The 17,397-nt window shown below is 33.9% G+C and overlaps 1 protein-coding gene and 1 long non-coding RNA gene across 5 annotated transcripts in view; one reads left to right on the top strand and one right to left on the bottom strand.

Moving 5' to 3' along the window:
• The window catches only part of LOC143902209 (uncharacterized), a 451,988-nt gene that overhangs the window by 77,566 nt on the left and 357,025 nt on the right, over window positions 1–17,397 (top strand). The gene's annotated exons all lie outside the window — the stretch shown is intronic.
• On the bottom strand, window positions 1,344–6,825 carry LOC143902208 (uncharacterized). The gene is made up of 3 exons (XR_013258294.1): window positions 6,648–6,825; window positions 3,525–3,622; window positions 1,344–2,370 (listed from the first exon to the last, which is right to left on the bottom strand). It is a non-coding gene; the product is annotated as an uncharacterized LOC143902208 (long non-coding RNA).

Here is a 17,397-nt window from a genome sequence, read left to right as displayed (position 1 = left end):
AACGTTGGAGTAGCAACAATCCGTGCCATTTACTAGTTTATTTCAGATTAATTTAACTTTTATTACTGTAATAATTTACTGTAATAATTAACTCCTTAACTTCAGATTCCCTGGCACTCTGGCTAATTCACACACAACCCATGTCGACAAAAGTTTCGAAAATATCTTCCCGAGTTTGCAACTCGGTATGGCGTTTAGCCACTCAGCGGTTCGCACTAATGTAAGCACAAATCTTATATAACGCGACTCACCATCTTCTCGGCAACAAAGTACTCCCAGCTTCCGCAACTTCGACTTATATGTCGCGCCGAGTATTATTCCGTTATAATTTTATTTCGGGCACTGTCGTCGTCGCCCGAAGTTATGACACGTAATGGATTCTCCAGAGCGTAAAGAGTGCCTTCGAAATGCCCCGAATAAACTCTTTCGCAGAACGTAAAACCCGCGGCTGCTTAAAGAAGCGTTTCGAATTTGTAATCCATTTCTGAGAACGTGCCTCTCGCGCTTCGCGCACTGAGCATTTCTGATCATAACCCGCGAAAGTTTGAGACCGTATTAAACTTTATATCGCTATATCCACCGAGGGAAGAGCTTTATGTATGGCTTTATATTGTCTTGCGTCCACGATGTAGCACAAATTTACGAGTGCACGTTATATACTCAGGGCGTCGTTATATTCAGTGCGCGCTAAATCTTTTTTTTTTTCAGGTCGACGAATCTCGTTTTATCATTGCCTACGGTGTTTCGTTTTAACACATATCATCAAATAAAATCAATTTAACTTTTTGTTATTACATTATAGATATTAAAAATTCTGAATATTTATACTAAATCTGGAAAAAATCAGGTACAGAAGAATTTATATTCAATAATTAAAATCTGTAATCATCAATATATTAGAAAAGCCTAAAAATTTAGAATTGCCGAAATTTTAATCACTTTTTAATTAAAAAAAGAAATGGAATTTTAACTAAAAATTTCTAATATTCAAAACTATCTAGAGGTTATTTGAAACGGACTATGTTCCTGAATGCAGTTGTAATTAAAACTTTTATTTGGCCTCTGACTCAAAATCAATTTTAGCGAATATTTGAAACGCGCCTATTTCGGCGTTCTCTGATACCTCCGTTGAGAAACTTTATCACCGATTGTATTTTGGTTGATACACGACGCGATGGTTTGTTTGTTTCGATTGCTTTTGCGCGCACGACCGGCGTGATAACATGAAACTTCCATTACAGTTTGAATGTATTTGTAGAACAAAATTTGTAAAACAACTTATGTAAATGATTTAAATTTTCTTTATTATGTGCAACTCTTACATTGGAAAAAGAATATTTAGAGTGCATAATCGCGAAGCTTGGATTATAATAGAATTATAGTGTGTATATAAGAACTAAATTATTAAATAAATTTAACAACATGAGGTAAATGTAATGAATTTTTTAGTTATTAATTACCAAATCAGGCACGTACTAAATATTAAATATTGTAGTTATGATTCATATGGAAGGGGAATAATTACAGGCAAGATTCATCATTATTTTGCGTAAAGAATTTTAGATTCATTTTTATAATAATTTAAGTCATCAGAAGTCAGAAAGAGAAGTACATACTCTTAAAATTAATTGTCAGATATGTAAATAAAAAAAGAAAGATTGTTGAAATTTTCATATTTTTTTATGTTTCTGAATAAATTTCACACATTGTTATTAATTTAAATGATAATTTGCTTGCTAAAAAATTACTTAAATAAAATGTTAACATTATTTGTATAAAGTGTTCACAAAAATGATTGTATTTACCAGCCTCTTATAATTACAATAATTTGTTCTTGATAAAATATATGTATATTTAAATATATATTTATGGTAACTATATATCTACATTAAATATATATTATAGATATATTACAGCTGACGGGCTGGCAACACATGTCGTGTATGTGCTGAAAATAATACAATGCAATGAACGTGAGTTACATTTATAAAAAAGACACAGTCATATTTCATATTTGATAGAATCAGGGTTTAACGCACGGCGGCCTGTTGGCAAAGTTTCGCTAACAAAGGGTTACAAACAAAACAGGAGAGATTGACGAATTAATTATCGAATACATATTAGCCCACATCAACGCATTTGCTGTTGATTTACGTGGATTATCGAGTGCATATATTAAAGGCAGCGTATAGCAATTTTGTAATCAAAAATCGGCTATACAGAAATTTTAATTTTTGATTTGATCGAATATTTGTATTTATTTAACAACGCAGTTCAGATCGTAATTTTAGTCTGCCATACGATCCATGGATACTTCAATTGGTAATGGTTGGCCATTATCCATCAATCTCTTGCTTAGAACAGTATCTGCTGTAAAATTAAAAATATTTATTGCAGCGATAGACTAACATGTTATAAATACATTTTAATTAAAATTATAACATTATAAATATTAATTTACTAGAGTGATATTATATATGTCATCATAAGCTGACCAAAATGAGGAGATTTAAAAAATAACAATACATCTATTAATTCTGCAAGATTTATATTAATGCACGTCTATATATCCTACATCTAGAATTAAAATTTTTATAAAAGTTGCAAAACCAATAAGTATTATAGAATAATTCATTTTTAGAAGATCAAAGTTATCGAAAACAGCGGTTTTGCAATGATAACTTCTATTTGTTATGTAAGAAAAAATACTTTCCCGAGTTGAGATTTAAATGATCTAATTATCCGTTATTAATGCTCATATAAATAAGTAGTTTTTTAGCGTGCTCGAGTTTCTCGGTGCATAAGTATCGTTTCATGGCAAAAGAGGGTGCTAAGTGCATAGCAAAACTCTTTACTTTGCGGTCGCAACACGTGCACGTATATTAATTGGTCACAAGGCGTACTATATAAACTACGTGCATAATATTAATCAAATAAATGAAGAAATCTTTCCTCTCAAATTATATTTACGTCTAATTGCAAATAAAGAAAAAATCTAATTATAAATATATCATATGCATTTTATAAAACAAGTAATTTATATTGATTAATTTGGACAAAAAATGTATCTTATATTTTATGGATATGTTGAAAAAACAGTTCTTGATTTTTAAACTCTTATATAACATTTTAATAACATTATAAAATACGATAAAATTAGTATTTTGTATATAATATTATTTCTGTATTATATATATTTAAGAAACCGTGTAATGTTAATCTGTAAATTTAAATTGAGTTTATGAATTATCTACTTATCAGCATACGATTAATTATCCCGCAACATTATCATAAATTAAACTATTAAATTCAACAAATTAAGCTATAAGTATCTTGTATGTACACGTTGTATCACATAGAACGTGTGTGTATTTCTAAATAAAATTAGTATAAAGCTGGAATGTAATTTAAATGATGCAGAATTGTGCATATAGGACGGATTTAATGCAAAATTGATTTTATAGATTTTTGTTATAATAATGTTGCGGGATATATATTTTATGATATATAAAATTGATATTTACTAATACAACACCGTGGGAACTAGGATAATTAGAACAGAGAACATAGCGCATGCCATAGCAGTTGATAAGATTATTCCATCGCTTATTTCACTTTTCTCCTATAATTAAGAAATGTAATTGTATAATATGTATATATATATATATATATATATATATATATGTAGGTCCAGAGGTATGTTCCGGGACTGTTTACGTTTTTTGAAATGTACAGTCCTGGAATATAACGCATATATATGTAATCAGATTCAAAAAACTGTCCCAAAAAATGCCGTAGGGCATCAATTTTTTCCAGGACAGTCCTGGAAACTGCCAAATGTCCCGGAATATACCGATATCAAAAATAAAAGTCCCGGAACATACTTCCAGACCTACATATATATATATATATATATATATATAAAACAAATAAATATAAAAAGAAAAATATTAGAAATAACAAAATTAATTAATCTGCGAATGTATTATTTTGCTATAAAAATGGTCTCCAATGAAGCTTATTTAATAATCACTTATTAAAGTAAAAGTTGCGAGTCGTGTAAAACATTATAGGTATATGTAATATAAAATGTTTTTGGAAAAATGTTTGATATTAAAACAAGTATAACAATAAATGTGAATAAAGTGCAATTAATTTTTCCCCTGTAAGAAAAGAGATTTCAGAGCAAGAAAAATTTCTAGATTAAGAGTTATAAATAAAAATTACCCGCATATATTCTGCGCAGCTAATTAGCTTGTCACTTTACTTAGTGCCGTATCGATTCTGCGCAAACCAACGCGATTGATTAGAATTCCCAACGCGCGTTCCGCAATAAGGCGTTAATCTCTTAAGTAGTGATAACACAACGAAACTTTATAATCCAGTTTTGGACGCGGATTCTCTCAAGCGCGATTTCTCCTACCTTTGTTTTCTTTTCACGTCTTCGTCATGAAAATGCGGTTACATTATAAAGCTTATGCATTGTTTTGTTCTGTCTGAAGGTATAGGAAAATAGGCAAGACATATAAAACAGGAGAATCTTTGTTATATATGATAAACGTAGGGAATGTATGCAATTAAACGTGACGTTAGAATGTACTGTAGCATTATTGTTAGAAAGTTTATTGTAAACATCCATTTTCCTAATTGTTTGGTATCCCGAAAAATCAACGGCGATTTAATTAAAGGGAAGAAAGTTAAATCTTTCTACCAAGTGATTAAACGGTCGCTTGTCCCGCAAGCCCTTTAAGTTACAGAGAAAAGGACTGTGGATGGAGAAGGTGAGAAGCTACCTCGTGAGTATTACAAACGAGATGAAAGATGAGAGTACAAAGTACGCATTACGTCGGTTACTTGACTCTTGGGATGTAACCGCAACCACGATAAACATTGGTATATTTCGGATTACATGCAGAGCGTTATCGGAATATAACCTGGTTCTTTCTCTCTCTTTTTCAGAAAGTGCTCGATTAAATTATCAATGTTTATTTTTATAAAATTTTATTATCGTGACAGATAATCACTGCAGCAAGAAATCGATAAGCATAAACGTAAGTTGAAATGGTTGCTGACTATAATTGAATCTCGCGAATATTAGTATAAATAAGAACATTTTATTATTAATTTTTGTATATTACACATGTAAACGTATAAGTATCAAATGTATAAAAGATATATCGTGGAATAGTTTTGTTTTGTTAACATAATTGGCAAAGTTGCATATTTCATATATATATAAAATACGGTATATATTAAAAAAAGATAACTATACATAAAGAATAATTAAAGTGTGCAAAAAAATATCTCTTTGTCTATTGTATATGTACATGGGTGCACTTTTATCATATTATAATGAACTGACATCTTGAATACACATACTAAAATTAACACTCTGCCCTCATACACATGTAAAATTCTTAAGTAAAATTTAGAGACCCTCGAATTAGAGTCTGGCCACAAGATGATTTTATCAAAATTCTGCGAGAGAGAAGGATATACATTCGCCATGGCGAAGGAAAATTAATATTAACGTATGATACATTATACATAGTGCGCGAAAAGCCAAATCTAAATTCCTGTAATTGTATCACGATTGTTGTATTCATTCCCGTCTAATTTATACGTATCTATTTAGTATACGTAATTGCCGGCATTTAAATTCACAGCGTATCTGGTTGACCAAGGCAGTAGATCGAGACTGTCCGCGTCAGACGGGAAATCGAGCGGCTATATAGGGCGACTCGTCTTTCGATCCTCATTAAAACTTTTGCCGAGAGCGTCGCTTTTCCGCGGAACGGCTTATTGTTTAACTTGGCTCGTTATCATTATTTGACCTGAAAATGCAGTATCGGCCACGGGTGAACGGGTTAATTGCGCGACAAACGCGCGCACTTACCGCGCCGACTTAGCGCGCCATGTCTGCCGCTAAACTTCACGACTCGCGTCGGGTCGTAAGAGAGAATACTTATGCAGCCGATGAAAATGTGTGAACTTTCATTTTAATCACGGCTTGATGCCTAGGCGAAATAACTGCTGGGAGCTCTAATTTCGACCCCGTTGGAATTGCTAATCTCTTAATACCGTCCAATGCTTATTTAGCTAACTATTCCTAAATGAATTCAATTAAGCATCCAGTAGAGTTTCAAATTTTGCAAATTAAGATTTCCAGCGGCGCAATCTGCTCTTTATAATTAATAAAAGCGCGTTTGATTGGGCAATATATATATAGAGAGAGAGAGAGTATGCGAAATATATTATATATATAGGTATATAAAATTTAATTTTCCTGTAAAATAATAACTTAAGAACAATACTTTAATATTATTTTGTAAATAACTCATTATATATATAATATAACGTAATGTGTATATTATTACGACTCAAATAAAGTATATCTATATCCAAATTATTTTATATAATTTAAAGCTAAAAGAATTGATTAAAATGGATATCTTACACTTTCCAACATAAAATTGATTAGACGCAAAATTTGATGAATATTTTTAAAAATATAATTTATTAAGCAGTAGTTACACATCACGGATATTTATATATAATTCGTGAAATTTAATGGAAAGAACGCGATTACGTTAAACAATTGCGAAATTTTACAAGATAGAAAATGTTTAAGCTCGACGAATACATACCTTGGTGTTTTGCGCATAGCAGTGGCAGTAAAGGAAGGTAAGTAGCAGCATCAGCCGCAGATCCCGCGGAAACATTTTCGTTGTCAGTGCTGCAAATGACGGACGGGTATGACGTGTTTTTACCTGCGTCGTGGCATTATCTACTCTAACCGAATCGTAGCGAGTAGCGACGATAACGCGTGCGATTGACGGATTGTCATTGTTCATCGGCCTTTATCGCTTGTACTACCGTTCCGTAAGCTTATCTTATCTGCCGCGTTAAACGTATAACTATTACATGCGCTTTAAGTGTAGATGCGAGCAAGACATTACATTTTTACACAGAGATTCGAAGTTAATACATCTAACTTTTCCTTAAAAAACTTTAATTTACGATTATCTAATAAGTATTTATTACTTTATTTCATTAGTAAAATAAAGAGCAATTATTTTCTATTGTGGTATTGAATTTATGTAAATAAGCTAGGATAAAATCTGCATTGATATAACAAAAGTATATATTATTATTTCCCGCGTTTATGTCCTTTACTACATTGACTGTACGTACATGGGGCTACCAACTTTCTTTTTTCTTTAAGAAATCAACATTTTCAGCGACAATGCTGAGATCTTCGATTACCGTTAGAGATAAGAAGCCAGGAAAACTACGCCGAAATCCTTGAACTGGCGTTCCGAATTTCCGGAATATTGCAGGCGTGGAAGTTGCGGATTCAGTGGAAGAAAAATTACGTACACGGCTCTTGCATCAGACGATAATAAGGGTGATGTGCTCTGATTCTCGGAAGAAAAAAAAAGATTTTCTCGCAATCCGCGTTGATCCTGTAAAAAATAGATAGTAGTTTTTTGCAGGATTATTTGCTTGTACACTCTTATTGTGCAGAAAGATGCAGATATATGTATATATGTATCTGTAATAAATATCAAAATTAATGTAAAATCTTAAGCATGTACCTAATACATCTAAATTCTCCAGAGTCATCAATATGTTTAAGTATATACGTAGAAGTAGGAAGAAAACGGCAATCTCTTTGTTACAAAAATATTTATTTTAAAAACAGCAATTATATTCGTTGCAGTAAATTTTACTCGAGACTTTTTCATATGTTTTTTGTTTTATACTTATTAGAAAAGTTTAAATTTATCGTGTCTGTTTAAATTTGTGTTTATAATTATTTTGATAAATAACTTTGATCAATTTTCTTTTTATAAAAATATTGACGGCTGATACCGTATGTGTATTCAATGACATAAATTATTTCATGCACGCGTGCACATGTGCTTCCTAAACTTTTGTTTCTTTTATTTCTATCTCTCTTTCCTAAAATAATTTTATTTATATACCTTGAATGCATATATCGATATCATAGACCATTTCGCGTAAGTCCTTAATTTAATTTATCGAAACAGCTTTAATTGATACTCGTTCAAGCCACGATTATCCGCTGAATATCGATTAAATCGATGTAGCGCAAGCCTCCCTTTAGCTTTTGTAATCAATATGCGGCGTTATACTGCATGTCCCGCATCCTCGATGTACTGTTAAGGGCCGATGGTACTGACGCGGTTTAGCACTAACCCAGTTCAACTAAATTTTCTTTCCCCGTTCGATGTTATAGAAAGCACTATAACCCAGAAAGGGACAACGAGTCGCTAACTCAGAGTTAGATAACCCATACTGTCGGCGTAACCGCGCCTAACAGTGTCTTTTAAGGTATTATGATGTGCAGTTGATCGTATTAAGGGATGTTATGTGGAGCATAGCGTCCACTTACGGTTCATGAAGGGGTTTTAACGCAAAATGGCTCTGTATACTATTGCTCTGTTGGAGAAAGCAGTTGAGCACATAACAGGGATTTTATGGGGAAAATTCAATTTTACTTTTAATAGTTCATCTTTCGCGATATATAACTCCTGTTTTGCAGTTATATTTTGCAAGCGTAAATATCAAGCGGCAGTATATATTTGTGCGAATTTTAAAAGATAGTTATTATATAAAGATATAACACAAGTATATTATAGCGAAAAGTAAACGCTTCAAGTATTTTTGCTAATTTGTTAATGTAAAGGTAAAATCTAATCCATCTATTATTCTTATAAATTTTTTTGTTATTTTATGTTCCAGATTTATCTCATCGTTATACATTTATAAATCACCATTATATCAACATCTGTATAAACATCTCCTATATTTTCTTAGTATTTTCTAGCTGCACATCCACATTTTGATAACAATTCTTATATAGCAAATTGTTTTACAGGATGTAGTATTACATGACTATACAAAAAATGTAATAGGGGATAAAGTGCAAACAAGATCGAGAAATCGTATATGTTCGTAAGTAAGTGATTGGCCTGAGGGAAAAAGGGAAAAAGAAGATAATACGAGGAACTATTTCCCTATAGATCGCATACCCGAAAGGCATTTGCACAGGTGAAAATTAAATTAAGACGCACGGAGATCCGGGTGCTGAAATTCTTTCTCGTTTGTTCCCTCTTTCTCTCTTCCCTTTTTCTCTCCTCTCGCGATAACGTCAGAAAATAGTTATTCCGTGAAATGGATCGAGCCAAACCTGTGAAAAATATTGTAGTGGAATCGTACAAAGTACCTGTTCGCACACTCGTTTGCAGCAGTAAAACGAATAAAACTTGAAGTATTCTCAAAGAAAAGTACTAAACATATACGTATATATATATATATATATATATATATATATATATATATATATTATATATATATATATCATTGACTATCCTTCGGTTAATGAGACTTTGTACATGTTTGATTTCTATATAGCATTCTGTATACAATCAATATATTTGAAAGAAGAATGTGAACGCATTGAAAACAGCTAATGTAGCGTTTTCCTCAAGTACTTACCTACTTTTTTAGTTCTGTTGCAAGCAAATATATACTTTTATCCTCCGTGCAGTCCCGCAGAGGATTGATCCGCACAATTTTTGGGCCCAACAAATCCACGGACTCAAGTTCAACACTGCGGGCACACCCGGATTGGGACATAAGACGTCTTTTCGACATTTTTTAGCCATATTTTTAGTAAGACGTTTAAAAGACGTTTAACAATAAGAGACATCTTTTAGACATCTTATATCCCGCTTTTGGACAAGTGTGTTGTATGAGCAGTGACACATTGTACACACTCATTAACTCACATTACCTGTTGGCCATATGGGTAGACTTTGCTTTCTATCCGGTGCCAGATAAATTTGAAGAGAAAAAGAAGAAGATCCTACGTATGGTATCATCTTTCGAATTAAACCTGCTTTTTTAAACATATATACATATCCTGTTCTTATTTTATTTAGAAAATTTCAAAAAATGGCGTTTTGCTAGAAAAAATTAAATGTACAAATATAGAAATTATTCTACCAATCCTTGCTTTTACACTGTCCGATTGTAAGTTCTCTGAAATTTTTGCTAAAAATATAAAATCAAAGTCAAAGAAAGATACATGAGTAAAAAAAATTGTTAATTATTTCATTAAAAAACAAGATCAATGCGACAACGAGGCAACGCAACGGCTTGTAAACAATGTAAATTGGCAGCGTGCGAAATAATTAGAAGGCGAATTCCCCAATGTCGGAGTGTCGACATTTATTGCGCGCATATATCGAATTCCTATGTTGCCTTTTGAATGACATTAGAATGGATAAAAAGTGACAGAAATAGATATGATAGGTATATAGGTATGTAGGTGCACATCTATAAGTCCTTGTTTGTCTCGAGATACTTTTTGAACAATCGTTCTTTTCGTTTTTCTTTTTACCCCTTTTTTGTCATTTTTCCACGGTGCCGGATCGTTTGACGACGCAGCGTTATAGCTTCTCAATCGTTAAAAAACGTAGCGTGTCCCGGATATGGACGCGATATGCCTATGAGATTTTTATTGTGCTCGATATTAGTCGATATCGCGCGGTGACCAAACCGACCATTGTGATAGAGTTAAACACGGATCGCGCGGAAACACGATTTAAAACATTTTGCAAAAAGAAAGTCGTATATGTATTGTCATGTTACAATATGATTGAAAAAAATAATAATTTAGAGCATGATAATTATTTAGAACGAATATTTTTGAGCGCGGGCAGTTTTACATAGCAAAATAATTGTATATAATAATAATAATATTAATAAGTAAATCTTAATTGGTATTTATGTAACTTATATCTGTTAATAAGTAAAATAATACTTGTGAAGTAACTTTTCTCAACTCTAATAATGCGAGAACGAGTTAACAAACTGATTAGTCCGTCTTAAACATGGTTGGTAATATTACAATTCTATTGTATATCAGTCACATTTCAACTGCAACCGCGTGTAATCAATGCGGCAAATTTCTCGAATAATTCACCAATATTTCGAATAATTCGTGTCGGCCGACGCGAATGCGAAATCAATAATTGCTTTAATCGCGGCAGCGAACGGAATGCAATACTCCCGTCGTTGCTCGTATTCCGAGTGGAAGAGCATTTTTAAAGGGAAACAAGCACTATCGGGATCTAACTCAAATGAACGGATTTGCAAGTTTAAATAGCCTCCAGGACAGTTTAAAGCGCTTTAGGGATTAAAATCTGTCCGTAAAGTGGCTTTAAAATTCTAAGTCCGTATTTTCGAAGCTGTTCAGATCTCACTTAATGTAACGCATTTTATGTTGTCCAAACAACTACGCTTTTGTATTATGCATTACGATATCCCGCATAAATTCACGCGCGATAATTCACTTCGATGCATTTATTTGCGTTTGTAATTTTGTAAAATAAATTCTTTTAACCGCACCGCATGTAAAGGATAAACAAATTTCGTTCAGCTATTATAAATATTTTGTGTTCAATGTTTGTATGACTGAAATACTTTTGCACAATCAAATTGTCGACCACACGCGTATACCTATTTGAATTATAATCGTATTTTTGAGTGCTAGTGAATGTATAATAAATATATTAATAATCGACTTTAAAGTTTCTTCAAAATAATGATGGTAAAGGATCTCAGGCAATTAAAATGACAGCGATTTTTCATCGCACTTTTCATCGCACTTGGATCGATTTCTCATCATCATTCTGTCTTTTCTTCGTCTAGATGGTCTCCCATGGTTCAAATGAGACAGGCAAGAGACAAGACGAATTTCAGCCGCGCTTTCGGAGCAAGCTTGCGACGGGGACAAATCGTAAAGTCTGCTTCTATGTAACAGTGCAGATCTTAACGCCAAAAAAGGCGAAATGTCAAGTTCCATGATAGTTTTGTTCAAAAGAAAACTATAGTATACTCACAGTGATATCATTTTCTATCGCTATTACATAAAGTTTTCATATGTTTTTCACAATACGTTATTTTATCCCAACTGTGGAGAAATATGTCCGGTTAATCTTTTCAAAATGTCAAACCGTTATTTTATATGCATATATATATATATATATTTACTAACTAAGCAATTATCAAGTAAAATGGCGTACATTTTAATGACTTATACAAGGTTTTTGAATTGTTTTGCTTTTCTGACTCATCGGAGTAATTTTTTCCATAAATTGCATCATTTCTCTCCCTCTCATTTATTATCTTTAAAAAAGGAAAAGAGTTCTACTATCTAGCTCAAATATATGAATGTAAAGATTACTTTTATAGATCTGCAGTACCAAAATTTGAACTAATCAAAATTATGTCGCTTTCCCAGTCCCTGGTTCCGAGCGTTGAAGGGATTAAGTAAAAATTTCATACTTGGTGAAAACGGATCGTCGTGGAGTCGAAAGAGCGATCAATTCTTCTTGATGCGACGCGACCAGAACTTATGAAAACTCGTTAATTCCTCGCGCATTTTACTCCGCCGACATTTCGTTTCCGTTCGGCGAGATCCTCCTCCCCGGGATCTTCCCTGCTACTTTTTTCTCATCCAGCTATCTCCGTGAGAAAATGAGCGATGTCCATTCGAGAGTTATGCGGTTAAAAGCGCCCAGTTTTCCCTTTGATCTGCGAATCGAATGGCGATCGTAGCTCGGCAGTCCTCTCAGACGCAGGATATTAAAAGGCAGATTAAGATCTTCGACTTCCGGTTCCGCCATCCATCGAATAATCGTCGCTGTCGTACAGCCAGATCTTTTAATGCATCGGAACATCTGCTTTGAACGGAAGCTGTCATGCTGCAAGATGGATGTAACACGTTCAGGCGTTTATGTCCAATTTCGTGAAGCTTATTAATGCTGGCAGAGTTGGGTTCATATATAAAGTCTCTATTTTATGGACAGCTACTATCATTAAAAAAAAAAATCGTTAGTTTATTATTTATTTTTTAAAAATAATTTTAACAATATTTTTTCCATATTTTTGAAGCAAATTTATTGAACACACAACCTATAGCCAGTTTAATCTAGTAAAAATGCCTATTTTAGCACATATAATAACAATTTGTATTATAAAATTATAATTGTAAAACAACAGTAAATTAAAAATAAATTTATTTTTATTGTTTATACTAAAATTAACGACCAACATTTATTTGATTTAAAATTTTGAAAAGTATAACTATAATATTACAACAATTTTTTCTTTTATTAAATTCCAGATCTCACTCCAATTTACGCATTATTCATATTTTATTAAGAAACAGCTTATATTATTTGAAAAAAAAAATAACGTGATTCTGTGGAAGAATCGCTTTCAAAAATATTATAATAATTAATCTCTTTGTAACAGTAAAAGTTTAATTTCAGAGACTTATTTTGATTAATTTCAATATCAAAATTTCGATATTAAACCTCCAATTTCACTCGTCGTATGGATAGGGGTAGGAGAGAGAGCTGTGGTGGAATTTACGGTAAATCGTAATGAAGTACATCAACGCGACGCTTTCAGCATGCGATAATACTACAAACAAAAGCGACGAACGATAAAATGCAAATTTCGCGAGGACGCAGGACGCCGACGTCGCCGAACATAAATAATTTTAATCGCCGTTTTTATATGTCGGTGCGTTTTAGTGCGCATTTGGCGTACACGCGCTTTGCATATAGTGCCAAATTAAATCTCGCGGAAATATAAATATTTTTGACAGTTAATAAGCCCGCAATCCGCGCGAAGTTGCACAAGCAGATTTGCATAGCTTGCTGATCGTTTTCGATTCACACGCTCGCTACACTGGATAATATTTCTAGATTTCTAGCCCGTTATAACAGCAATCTGCCTGATGTGCGTATTATTAATAACGCATTACACGCACATGTAATTCTAATTTAGCAATGTTAATATGATGCTTATAGGTAAACTAAATTGATCTCATCTCGCACGTGTATAACTTAATATTAATATTAAATAATAATTATTAAACGGCATGCAGCTGTTTATTATTTTCTCGTGATTTAAGAAGCATACGATATAATTTGAAATACGTATATAAGCCTTTCTACTAACCAGTTTTACAAACTTTAATTTAATGTGTACAGTTTTCATTCGTTCCGGCAAACATTAAAACACGCCGAAAACTTTTAATTGCTTTCCGAGAAGGAAAAGGTTCCGACCATGCCAGCTGCCAGTAAACATAAGATAAAGTATTCTGTAATTAGGAGTTTTACGAGACTAGCAAATCGCTGGCGCTTACTAAGCAAAGATAAAGAATGTATAATAGGTTGCCTGATTCTAGCTAATTTGTGATGCGATAAATATTTTATTATACTCCCAAGAAAAATATGCTGGTAGTTAATGAAGTATTTTTACGACAATAAGTAAGTGTGTACGCAAATAAAAGAGAGTAAATTAATAGCACCGGAGTAATTATGGAATCGCCAACACACTCAAAAACTTCTAGAAAAGGAAGTCGAGTTTGTGTGTATAAATTCAAACTCTCCAACCAAGTCTTGAATACTCGAACTTTTCTAACTGTACAACATTTTGCGGTTTCTACTATTTTGATACAAGATTAAATGCAAATTTTACAAAAGTACTTGACACACTTTCAATGAAATATGCTTCAACGTGGCCGTGATTAAATAACGATTTAATCGAACATGTGGTATCGGCGAGAAAATACATAATAATAAATGACTTTGAAAATATTTACCTGCGACTTTTCTTGCAGTAAAAGTTCCTTTTAAAATAACAAGTCGGACGGAGAGAGAGAGAGAGAGGGGGAGAGAGAGAGAGAGAGAGAGAGAGAGAGAGAGAGAGAGAGAGAGAGAGAGAGAGAGAGAGAGAGAGAGAGAGAGAGAGAGAGATAGAGAGATGGAGAGAGAGAGCGGCGAGGTCAAGTTAAAAAAAGTTAGCGAGGACTCTGTCCCTTTTATGGCGGCATTAGAGGAAAAATCAACGCGCGCGAGCGCGCGGCTATGTTGGCACGTCTGGCCTTCTTCGCGGCGATTTGTTTCACTTTGCGGGCGGGCTTCCATTCTCGTTCTACTTCCGACTCTCTTTCGGTCTCCGTTTAATCTTCTCGAGTCAAGTCGGATCCTACCATTAGTTCGCGTAGTCCATGTACTTTTCTTTCGGATCCGCGTTTCGCTGGTGACCCGATACCAAGTTTCGAGAGGCCGAAGGGATAAACGACCGGCGAAGTTTCTAAAGGGTGGTGGAACTATTTTGTGTAACACCCAAGCTGTACTTATTGTTCTCGTTGAGCAGCGATAACTGTGAATGGCTAAGCTAAATCAAAATGAAAACAAATACATTGTATGTCCATTAATAATTATGCTGTAGTTACAGAAATTGATAGCCAGTACGAATCTGGGGCGCGGTTGGGCGTGCAACTAATCAAATTTTACAGTACAAACAATTCTACTTATATATACATAGATTATATAGTAAATTAAATAATACAATTGTCATTTTCATAATTGACATCATTGTTATCTTGGAATTGACGAGCGAGTTGGGTTTGGATTGGAATCATAAATTTGTAAGGCACGATTATTTCCGGAACTACAACCGCGAATATGCCAGATTTATAAGCACCTCGACGAGTTTTGCACGATGTTTGCGCGTGTATATTTACGCGATTCAACGTGATTGATTGCAAAAAAGGAGCGGAGCGCCTGTGTATACGCACACACACATGTGCAGACGTACCAATCCGGCGCGTAAACAATTCGAGTAAACAATTCTTGCGAGCCACGAGTAATTTTCGAAAGTGGAGTTCCTTCCCGTTCTCGCGTTGTATTTCCCGAGGTATTTCCTTTGTGCAAACGTCGCCGGAGTACAACTTGCCGTGCAAACCCGACGATGAGTAAATTCCGTCTTAATGTCGTGACCTACAGTCGATTGGCCTGTAAGGTCGAATCGAGTCCCGAGAAGCTTCTCTCTCTTTCCAAGTTAATTTAAAAACTCTCTTGTTAGCGTTGCAACATTTTAAAAACAAACCAATAAGTTATCGAATTAAATTTATTGAACTTCTCGACCCCGTGCGAGCGTACATATTACTCTAATTTGGTTGAAATAAATTATATAATTAATTTATAATGGTTAAAAGGTATATGAGAGAATGGAATGAAAACAAGGATAAAACTCGAGTGACAAATAGTAATATTGCGCGTTGGAAAATGAAATGACACGTCGAATATCGTCTCCCCTTTGTCCCTGCATAATACGCGAATTCAGAATTATCGAAATTATAATTGATTTCCATTTTAAAGTTATTTTAATAGATGCCTACATAATGTAGAAACATTATTACGTGTCGCAATAAAATGCTTTATTTAGATTAATCACAGTGGAGTGGAAAGATTTTCGATGATATTTCTATCAAGTGCGAAATTTCGTCACTGCCTGATTTTCCGTTTCGGAATAACGTATCGAGTACGGAAAAGCAAACTATTCGTTCCATTGCATTTTAGTTAATGTTAGTTTATAGAGCGCTAAGTACTAACAAAAATGTTGCTATTGCATAATGGTATTAGATTTTAACTTTGCATTTTAAATTGCTTTTGATAAAAGATTATTGAAAAATTTTCACACGAATACAATGGAGTATCCAGCAAAGACGATTACAAATTTGCATGCGTTTAGATGATTAGATTATAATTGTCAGAATAGACATTTTTTAAAATACTATTTATAGGAATAGAATTTTAATTTTAACGTTAACGTATCTAATCGGAAGATTTACTACATGCCTGCTTTTATAAGAAATTTCGCCGCTTCTTCCTGAGCAAGAATATCAGCATGAAAGAAAACCGAAGAGGAGAAAGTAAACTGAGATAGAGTTTTTTCTCGGCGATGTAAAGCCAGATAGAATAATATTTAAAATATCTGCGCAACGTTTTCCCTGAGCGGCGCACCGAAAACTTTAAATAAAGATTTATCTTCCGCAGTCGGCCAAGCTCGAAGCGAAAAAGGACTTGAAGAACGCAGTTCCGCGTAGAAGTTCCGGCGCGCGCGAGTGAGAGACTTCCCGTCCGCGCGGGAATTTCGTTTCTAACGTAATTTGCGGTTACCGGTGAAGAGGCCCGTGACTCTCGTTCGCGCTTATGTAGTGCGATCACGATCCGTGCTGTTCGCAATGAGAAGGGGGAACAGTTGGATACATACCGGGAATGCATCTTAGCGCGACCGGTAGTTTCACGGTAGATCATGACTCTGGAAGCCGTCCGATAGTTTATGTAAAGCGGCGTTCACGTAGGTCCTCAACCATGCTTGGCATAATACGTCAAGGCTACAAAGAAGCTTCGCAAGAAGAACTTCTTTGTGATCATTGGAATATTTCACAAAGGCGACAATTAGCGTCGGTTTGTAACACATCAAATACTTAGTCTC

Source organism: Temnothorax americanus, unplaced genomic scaffold, assembly GCF_048541705.1.
Source record: "Temnothorax americanus isolate GAGA-0224 unplaced genomic scaffold, ASM4854170v1 Scaffold39, whole genome shotgun sequence".
NCBI lineage: Eukaryota > Metazoa > Arthropoda > Insecta > Hymenoptera > Formicidae > Temnothorax > Temnothorax americanus.
This window is presented reverse-complemented; position numbering and strand designations above follow the sequence as displayed.